Raw genomic sequence first — 10,449 nt, forward strand, 5'->3', positions numbered from 1 at the left:
AGACCGGGGGCTCACAATAGAGGGAAACTCTGGCGGGACTCGGGGCGGGGTGGGGGGATGCGCTCCACCAGAGGTGGGAGGCGGGAGGCGGGAGGCAGCGTGCAACTGCCTCCGTGCCCCGCTTTCCCCCAACGCCTGCCTCCCGCAGCCTGCACGCGGGAGCGCTGCCCTCGGCGCAGACCGACCTCCTCCGGCTCGAAACTCAGCAGCTGTTTTCACAATTGAAATGCGGCCCTGCAGGACCAGTGAGACGCAGCAGAGTGTGTGAAGCCATTAAGGCTGACTAGGTAATTATGATAAGAAGTTACCTAATTAGCAACCTGGCCTGGGCATAGGAAAACGGAAAAAAAAAAAAGTACCGAGTAATTTAGTGATCTCATTTTTTGCAACTGCGAACCTAGTTTCCAGCAAACCTGGTTTTTAGACTCTGGTTTTTTGAGTTGCAATTTCTAATCACATGTAGTATTTATTAAGATACAGTGTCAGTATCGAACCTATGAAATCACTGGCCCTCTTCTCATTACCACAGCGAAATGAAGATAAATAAGATGAAAATCAACCTCACCTAAGTCATGCTAATGACCACGGTCGCTTTGTGAAACAGCTAGTCACAGAGGACAGTCCCATGCAGCTCCTAAAGTTTTGGGGCTCCCACGTGAGAATACTGCAGTCGGGATTTATAAGCCCGTTTGTATGTCACAAAATAGTTTTGTCAAATCCGTAGGTTTTCTAAAGGCTGAAAGGGACATTTGGGATCACAGTAAAAGCTCATTTTTTGTGGATGCGACAATGAGGTGAGCAAAAGGGAGCCTTCCAGGCCCTGCACTTGGGTTATATGACCCAGAGCAGAGCATTCATTAACATTTATTAAGTGCTTACTGTGTTCCAGGTATGTCTTAAGTGATGAGATTTAGAAAGGTAAGACATGGTGTTGGTCTTTAAGTAACTCATGGCCTGGGGGGGAGAGAGACAGAGGCATAAATTTGATTATGAAAATAGGATTAACACTATAATAAATACTTGTACCTGGTCTCCTGGGAACATGCAAAGGGGAGCAGCTAGTTCCCCTTTGGGGGCTACTCTTGGTAGAGATTTTAGTGTAGCATTCTGAAGGACAAGGAAGAAAATGCCAGGCAAACCGGGATGTGGAGAGGGGGAGGGCATTCCACGAACAGAAAGAAGCAAGTGAGGAGGTTAGGAAAGTGTCCAAGTACAGGGTGAGTCCTGGGAACCGGAAGAAGTTAGGTATGGCTGGATTGCAGGTGATGTAAGGAAGGTGGCACCAGGCTCTGTGGGCCCAAAGAGTCAGGATGTTCCTGAAGGTGGTCAGTGATCGGGAAAACTATTTAAGGTTTTATGCAAGGACAGATTTTAAGGTTTTTAAGTGTCATCGGATCATGTGTCGCAAGAAATTTTCTCTGGTGTCACTGTAGAAGACAAGCAGGAGGGGGGTTACAGTTTTCCAGAGGAAAAAACCTAGGTCTGAACGAAGTCAGCAGAAAGGCCATTTGGGAGGTTGGGATGGCTCTAGAGATATTTAGGAAATAGGATAGAAGGTGTTTCGTGATTGATTAGCTATGGAGGGTGGTGGTGAGGAGGAGGAGTGTCGACTGACTTCTAGTTTTCTGGCTTGTTGCTTGGGACAACCAGGCAGGCGATGAGAACAAGGCAAGAGAAACAACACATGAAGAGGAGCGGGCTTCGGAGGAACGTGAGAGCACTGTTTCAAACTTGTCGAGTTGGAGGTGCCTGTGTGACATCGGAGAGCAGCGCCACATAGGCCTCCAAAAGGGAAGTGCCTAGGAGAGAGGACTCTGAGCTGCAAGGTCACATCAGGAGTCTCCACATTCAGGTGTTTTGCAAAGCCCAGGAGGAGGCTGCAGCCAGGAGAGGACTTAGGCTGGAGTATGGCAGGACTCCCATATTTTAGGAATGGGAGAGGAGGGACCCTGCGAAAGAAAGAGATGAAGACCAGAGAGGAGGGAGGAGAGAGCAGGATTGGTAAGGACAGGGGAAGACAGGGCTGGTGACTCGAGTAGAACTTGACAGACAGGCCAAAACAACCAGACTGAAAAATGACTGCTCTTTACAAAATAGCTTGGTGATCTTGACCTAAGTCACTGCAGTTTATGCTGTATAAGGAGCAGCTCTCTCCTCTGTACAGTGGGGCAACACTATTTACCCGATGAACAGCACCAGGTTGGTGGGGAGTTCTTATGGATCAGTGGTTGGGAGACTGCTTTAAAATTGCCATTGGGAAAAAACTGGGTGCTAATGATGTTAGCGTGACTTGTCATTAATTCAGTTAATTAATGATAGACCTGAGTCTAGAGAAATCTCTGTAAGGACTTGTAAAGAATATTTTTATAAAAATGCCTTAAAAATCTGTGTTTTGAACATCAGGATTTGCATATATCAATATACTCTGTCTTCCCAAAAAAAATGCCACTAGTAAAACCAATGGTATGATATTTATATATTTGTAAGTATCTTCAATGTGTTTTTGAGAGACTTGGGCAATGTGCCATACTAGATAGAACACGCATTATTTAGCCAGACAGACTTGTATTTAATTCTAGACTGACAATTATTTGCTATAGGATAAAACCTCTCTGAGCATCAGTGGCTTTTTTTTTTTCAAATATAAAAATGGAACAAATTATAGCTGACTTACAGATGTTTTATGAGGATTGGATAATAGCACATATTCAAGTGCTTGGCAGATATTTACTTATTTATATATGAGTTTACTTTTAAACCATAGAATTCATAAATATTCAGTCAGTTGGGAAAAAAAACCCAAAACTATTATAAAATTAAGTGTCATTTAAATGTATTTAGGAGAACTCCTAGTTCAAGCCTGTGTCTTAAGGCAGTATTCCTCAAAGTGTGTTTTGTAAACCCCTGGGGGTTCCTGAGAACCTTTCAGGGGAGAACTGCAAGGCCAAAGCTATTTTCATATTGATTCTAAGACATTAATTTGCCTTCTTTTATTGTGTTGACATTTGCACTGATACTATAGAAGCAATGGTGGGTAAAACTGCTAGCACCTTAGTATGATCAAGGCAGTGGCACAAAACTGCTCTAGTAGTTATTGTATTTTTTACTGCCACAAGTGTCAGTTTCATTTAAGAATGTCTTTGATGAAGCAGTAAAAATTACTCATTTTATTAAATTTCAACCCTCGACTACATCTTTTTAATATTCTATGTGGCAAACTGGGAGGCACAAATAAAGCTCTTCTACTGCATACCAAAGTACAGTATTTGTCCCGAACTAAAACACTTGTATAATCCAGTTGTAAGATAAATTAGCTGCTCTTTTATGGAACATATTTTTTACTTGAAAGACCAACTGCCAAACAGTGGTTATTCAGACTTTGAATATTTGGCAGAACTTTTTTTTTTTTTTTTTTTTACAGTGGAATGAAGTAAGCCTGTCACTTCAAGATAAACAACCCACAATATTTATTTTCATGAAAAATTTGAGTTTTCAAGGAAAAAGTTAGAATTTATAAAACTTGTAGATGCCACCATGAGCTTGAAGTTTCTTAATACTTAGTCTTTTCTAATAAGATTATGGTTATTTAAATGAACATGGTTTTAGACATTGTACAAGGAAATGCATCAGCATTTAGAAGATCTGTATAACTCAGCGAACCAGTGTTTTTCAAATGACTAATGCATGATGTTACAAAATCATGCATAAATTAAAGATCCATTGAAAGTGCCGAATAGGCCAGTGGGTTTTAATGTAACACAGTATAAAAAGTTAACTGATACGGCCTCATATTCCACGTTACAATCATAAAATTTAAGAAACTCCCACTTGTTGAGTTTTGGTGTAGAATCAAAGAAGAATATACAGAATTACTTGAAAAGATTACTAAAATGCTTTTTCATTTTCCAATTATGTATCTGTGGCAAAATGGATATTCCTTGTTCACTTCAAACCAAACAACAAACTGCAGCAGATTGAATGCAGATATGACATGAGAATCTAGCTGTTTTCTATTAAGCCAGACATTAAAACGATTTACCGAAAAATGCCACTTTTCTTACTAACTTATTTTCTTTGAAAAATATATCTTTCAGAAAATGATGTTATTTATGTTAACATGTAGTATGTTTACTACAGCTATTTTAAAAAATAAGTTGAAAAATAAATATTTTAAAGATTTCTGTTGCAATTTATAACATGTTGATTACTGGTAGAAATAACCTTATAAACTAAATCTCCTTGAGGTTCACAGTAATGTCATATGGAATAGTCCCAGTTATGAAAACAGATTGAAAGATCATCAAAGGCTTATCATACTCTGCCTGTAGATTGGCCATCACTTCAATTGTGTCTGTGCAATATAGTTCTCATTTTATACAAATATGTAAGTAGGCCCTTCTGCCCACAAACTTAATTCTATAGAGTGTTATAGTCAACATCTCTTCTCTGGGTACTGAGATAAAAGAACTAATGTAAACCATCCTTCAAACCCTGGACCATGACTAACACAGTCCCACACCCTAATCATACTAGCACTGGACATTCTTTTGTCGGTTGGCTCAGTTTCAATCCCTTCCTTACACAATTAATAAAGTAGTTCTCTAAAGTCTCTTCAAAATTAATGATTATCTCAAATTTGGGGACTTTTAAACACATTTAGTCAATGTACAGTTGAAACACCAAGTATTAGTAACATTTAATTCTCCCAGAGGGCATTTATTCACAATAAATGTTTGTTGAGCACCCGATCTATGACAGTGCTATGCTAGCTGCGGGGAACAAAAGAACAAATGAGGCCCTTGCTCTGAGGAGCCTGCGGCCTAGTGAAGAATGAGGTAATCACCAAGTTATATAATAAGGGAATGACAGGGTGCTGTGCAAGTCTATGAACGGGGTGAGAGTGAAGAGTCAGGGAAGGATTCTTGAGAAAATCACATCTAAGTAGAGTTCCAGAGGACGGGCCAGTCACCTTAAGTGAAAAGATGGGTGTGTGAAGTAAGTAAGGGTTTGAAGTAAGGAAGAACAGCATACACTATGACATACTCAGGAAATGTTACAAAATTAATCATCACTATAAAACCATTGTAATTTTAATCATGGAGATAAGGCAAACTTATTTTCCTTGGTTTTTAGTTTGTATAAGAAGTAGAATGGGATGTTTTAAAATCATTATAGTACATTGAAATGCATCTCATTTAAACCAGAATTGCCACTATCTTACAAAGAATTATTGGATTAAAATAAAAGATTAAAAGTATGATTTAAAAACCTCAAATGCAATTTGCTTGGATTTCCACAGATTAGGACATTGGAAAAAAATAAAATTTTACTGTTTTCAAGGCACTGACCTCAGTGCTGAAAAAGATACAAATAAATCTAAAACATAGTATTTGCCCAGGAAAAGTCTGTAATATGAGTGTGTACATATTTTCTTTCTTTCCTTTAGACATTCAGTAAATATCTATTAAATATCTATTGTCTTCCAGACTCTGAGGATGCATTATTAAAAAGGCAGATGTTACTCCTGCCCTTAGAGAACATACAACACGCTAATGACAAGTGAGTTGTCTTTCAAATATTACTCACAGCTTCAGACACCAAATGATAACTGCCAAAGAAGTGGTAAGAATTGCAGATATAACTTATTCACCACTGGGAATGGTTTGAATTGGTGGCAAAGAGGGTGAGAGCATAAAAATCACAGAAATGATATCCAGGCAGGATTCAGAGGAAGGAAATACCAAGTTGTATTTAAGAGAAAGTGAATAATTTGGCTGGGATGAATTTAACTAAAGGAAATAATAAAAGAAGAAACCGGATGTGCAGTTTGGGCAGATTGAAGAGACCACTAAGAAGAAAAGGTTTTGGCTTCATTCTCTGGGCAACGGGTAAAAACTAAATGAAAAAAACTATAAGATTAACACCATTGGCCATACTTAAGAAGGACACTGGTGATTTGTAAAAGAGGCATTCTTTTGATTGCCATTAGTGGGTTCCTCTGATTTAAAATCCTTGATTTGCTTCACTTCAAAGTGTATGTCCACCTGTCATCCCATTTCCTGTGAGAATGATGTATTTATCGGTTGCATGATGGAAATACTACAGTATTTTTTGGTGTCATCCCAGAAAACATTTTCAGAAAGCCTCCTACATTATGGAAGAAGGAATCCACTCATGACATCCAGTCGTAGCCTGAGGTATCCCACCACTATCCTCTGGTCACGGCTGGCTAGCCAAAGTAGCCTAGATTGCTGTTTTTAGTCCCCTGTACTATATCAATTATGCAGTAAAGCAGGCAATGCAAGCCTAAGCTGGCAGCGATGTTGAGTGGGTACTAAAGCTATGTGCGCACAGAAATAAAGAGATGAGGAAAACCCTGGGCCAGCCGAGAGTATAAAAAGTGTTGAATGAAGCAGGGGTGGAGATGTATCCTTAGAGGGAAGTCTGGGATTGTGTGATTAATACGTTCCTATAATTTGGTTTCATTTAATAATTGCTTTATTTTCTACATCCCATGGCTTGTTTAGGCACAGCAAAAGAAGAAAACTCTTTCATGTGAGCAATTTGGCCCAAGTTCCTGATAGTTCCGTGCCAGTGATATCATACTGCCTTGAGGCCACACAGACATAAAGCCTGGTTATTTTTTAAATGTTGTGAAGCTGAATGGCATCAGATGTGGTAGAAAGTACACATTCTTCCCAGTCAGAGGTCTTGGGTACAGTTTCCTACACTGACACTGAATATTAATAATTTTGTGACTATGTGAGCTTAGAACGTTATTTAATCTTTCTGAGGTTCTGTTTTCCCATCTATAAAATGGGGATAAGCAATTTTCCTTAAAAGGCTATTGCCAAGATTAAACTATTTTGAATATGTCAAGTTCCTGATGTATAATAGGCACTAAATAATTGCCTGGATAATAATTATCAGTTCTTATTCCCTGGATTCAATTCTCCTTAAAATGCACAAAACATTGCTGTTACCTGCTCAGAAAACCATTTGTAAGTGTTAAATATAAAACAAATGCAATCATTCAGACCCTGCTTGTTAGAATGATCAAAATGATTCATTTCAGGCTTGACAAAATGCACCAATCTAGTATTCTTTCCTTTAGAATTTTTTTTCTAATTTATTCCTAAAACTGTGAAAAAGACATAATTACTTGCGTTTCACAGTTTAGGAAACTGAGGTTTAGGGCAAACAGTAACTGAGCCTCATTCTGCCAGGCTCCAAATCCTGTGCTCTCAACCATCCAGGCTGTCCTAGGACATTGCTTGGAGTCTCTCTATCAGCTATTTTCACAGATTCATTTTTTAAAAAAATTTGATACTGTCATGTGAATGAGCATTTTTTTAAAAGGGATTTTTCCACAGCGTTTGGGCAGCTCCTTCCTGTCACCCTATAAGAGCAAATCTAACTACATGAACTGTTTCCACAAAAGTGTACTTGCTCATCAGTTCTAGCTACAAGCCCCTCAGGTCACAAATCTCCAAGATTAAACCAGAGGGAGGCAGAATAGTCCCAACTGATTTAGCTGTTTGAGTCTTCTTCCTTATTTGAAACCACTTAAATGCTGTCATTGACACAGTATATCTTTTCCTTTAAGACAGTTAAAAAACTAACTTTATGAAAAGCGGTGACTAGGAGGGTTAACATAAATTTGAAAAATTCCAATATGCGCAGCTCATAAAAAGTAGCCATATGATCAAATATACCTTTGATTCAACCAGCTTCCATGACAGGTAGCTGGTTAACCCTTGAACTTAGCTACTTTAAAAAGCAGGGACAGGGTACATCTCCACATTAACATCTTGGCTGTTTAATCACTTACTCATTGAGTGGTTTCCACAAGCCTGCTACTGTCACTGCTCACTATTTCTCAAAAGAACCATCTTCAATAGGTATTATTACTATTCCCATTTTGGAGATGAGGTTCCCGATGCTGTCAGAAATTGGCATATTTCTTGCCAAGAAGAAATTTGAACCCAGGCAGTGCTTTTAGCTGTCACACTACTTCCCTTTTGGAATAGATTCCTAAGGTAGTCACTCACAAATGTGGAGAATGAACTGAAGAAATAAATAATAAGCCAAATATAGTCACCTCAACATCCATTTTTAACTATTTTCTAGCACATAAAAAAACGTCCTTTTGACAAAATAAAACTTAAAAAAATAGAATAGCATTATTTTAAAATTACGTTAAGCTTCTCAGTGTGTTATCAGACTCAGATATATGAAATTTCTTACTGAATTAGACCAGTTAACACTGGATTTTGTCACATTTCTCTTTTAAATGCCACATGTAAGAAAAGTGTTAATGTTTGCTTCATCATGCCAAATCAGATTCTATTATAAAACTAGATCAAATATGAATCACTAACCTATAAAATTCAAAATTTGTATGTGGAACATAATGAGAAACAGGGATTGTTTTCATTTTCTGAGTGTGACTTCTCAACTCTCATTATGCTCTGTTAAGGAAAAAAGATACATTATTTCAGATCATTTAAAAGAAGTAGAAGCACTTTTTTTCTGGATAATAAATTATAATTGAATCACTGAAATTATTTTGGAGATAGTTTCCATACCAATAAAATCTAATGTAACTCTGGAAACGCTTGATGTTATAAGGGAAAACTTTGATTTTCCCTAATGTAAGCTTAAATTTATCCAGTCTAAATCCTCTCCATTTCTTCAGTTTAATCCTCGTATGTCATTTTCTCTTTCAAAAAAAAAAATCAAATATAAAACCTTGAATTTTTCTCTTTTGTTCCCCTAGCCTTTTATCCGTAGCTCTCTATATTTCTAAAGTCTTAATTTCTATTAATGTGATAATCATAGGGGTATTCTATCACTTCCAATTCCCCAAGTTAAACTACTCAGTGAAAATCTGAGGGAATTCCTATTTCAAAGAAATTGTGAATTTAGGGGTTGCGCATTTTTCTGCAATTAGAAGAAGAGAATAACATAATGAAAATTCAAATAGGTTTGAAGCTCAGAGGTCATTTGAAACACTAAACTCAAAAGAACTCATTTGTACATCTGTCAAAACATGGGAAAATCATTCTGATTTTGAAAGCACTTTTCAAAGACCTTATCTATGTGGGAAATTGCACACTGACCTGTGAAGAATATGTAATCTGTGTTAAACACAGAGTCTCATTCAAAGACTAAGGATAATCTTATATCCAATCAATTCTAGACCAGAATTTGTGTAACTTATTTTGAGTAAGAATGTTCCTAAGGGAGTAAGTCATATAATTCAAGTAGGACTCAAATGCAGAAAGAACTTCAAAAGCACTAGAAATGTCTAACTCTATTCATCTTTACATCAGCAAACACATTTACAAACCTTCTGTTTGCTTCTCTGTATCTTGAGGTCAGTGCAGCAGGGCACAATGTAGGGAAAGAAACCCAGTAAAATGAAGAATAAAGACTACGGGTGGTAGGAGATAAGAGGAGAGAGAAAAGCAAAGAGAGGAGGAGATTGTGATTAAGAAGTTAAAACAGTGATGAAAAAATAAAGACAGGTAAAATCTCCGGGTTAAGGATCATCGGGGGAGATGAGGGAGGGAGAGGATATAAGATGAAGCAGGCAGACAAGAATGAGGAGCAAGAGCAAGGGCATGGCAGGAGTTGACAAGTCCAAGAAAAAAGAGACCATTTATAGCATCGGCAAAACTAGAAGTGGTGCCAGAAGAGGGGGCTACAAGGTTTGGAGAGAAGTGGAAATGACAGAAGAGACAGAGAAGGAAATAGAGCAGTGTGGTGAGAATGCTTTGCCATCTTCTGCCAGGATACCTAGGTCATACTATAAAGCTAGCTTTTATGTAATGAGAAAGCAAAATGGAGTAGTGCAATGACATTGACCACGGGGAAGGGGAGCACATTCCCAGAATTGCCATCTCGCTACCAGTTAGTTAGGAAAGCTTCAGAGTTGCTTGATTTTCATGGGCAATTTGAGTACAAGAAAAGGCAATAGAAAGCCGAAGCAGAGAAGATCTTGAAGTTAGATGGATGCTTTTGGTAAAAGGAGAGAAAGTCAATTGGATTGTATATTTGCACCAAGTGGGATCTGAGCCAATTTGCCTTAAAGCAGAATTTCCCAAAAGCTTTCCATATTTAAACACAGCCACTACTATTACTTGATTGATTTGTTTAAGCAGTAGGTCTTCTTTTTACTAAAAATCCTATTTAAGAACAAAATTTTAAAAAAATTTTGTTTTAAAGATGTGGGGTACGCTGGGCTCGGTGGCTCAGCCTGTAATCTCGCGCCTTTGGGAGGCTGAGGTGAGTGGATTGCCTGAGCCCGCGGGTTTGAGACCCGCCTGGGCAGCGAGACCTCATCTCTACAATAAATCAAAAAATCAGCTGGGCGTGGTAGCGCATGCCTGTAATTCCGGCTACTCGGAAGGCTGAGGCGGAAGGATCGCTGGAGCCCAGCAGGGA

General features: G+C 38.3%; 1 long non-coding RNA gene across 1 annotated transcript; it reads left to right on the forward strand.

Moving 5' to 3' along the window:
* Positions 1 to 201: 201 nt before the first annotated feature.
* LOC110594374 lies at positions 202 to 6,951 on the forward strand. The gene is made up of 3 exons (XR_002481222.1): positions 202 to 287; positions 5,487 to 5,559; positions 6,528 to 6,951. It is a non-coding gene; the product is annotated as an uncharacterized LOC110594374 (long non-coding RNA).
* The last annotated feature ends 3,498 nt before the right edge of the window (positions 6,952 to 10,449 follow it).

Source organism: Carlito syrichta, unplaced genomic scaffold, assembly GCF_000164805.1.
Source record: "Carlito syrichta isolate Samal-C Ts95f unplaced genomic scaffold, Tarsius_syrichta-2.0.1 Scaffold314879, whole genome shotgun sequence".
Taxonomy (NCBI): Eukaryota; Metazoa; Chordata; class Mammalia; order Primates; family Tarsiidae; genus Carlito; species Carlito syrichta.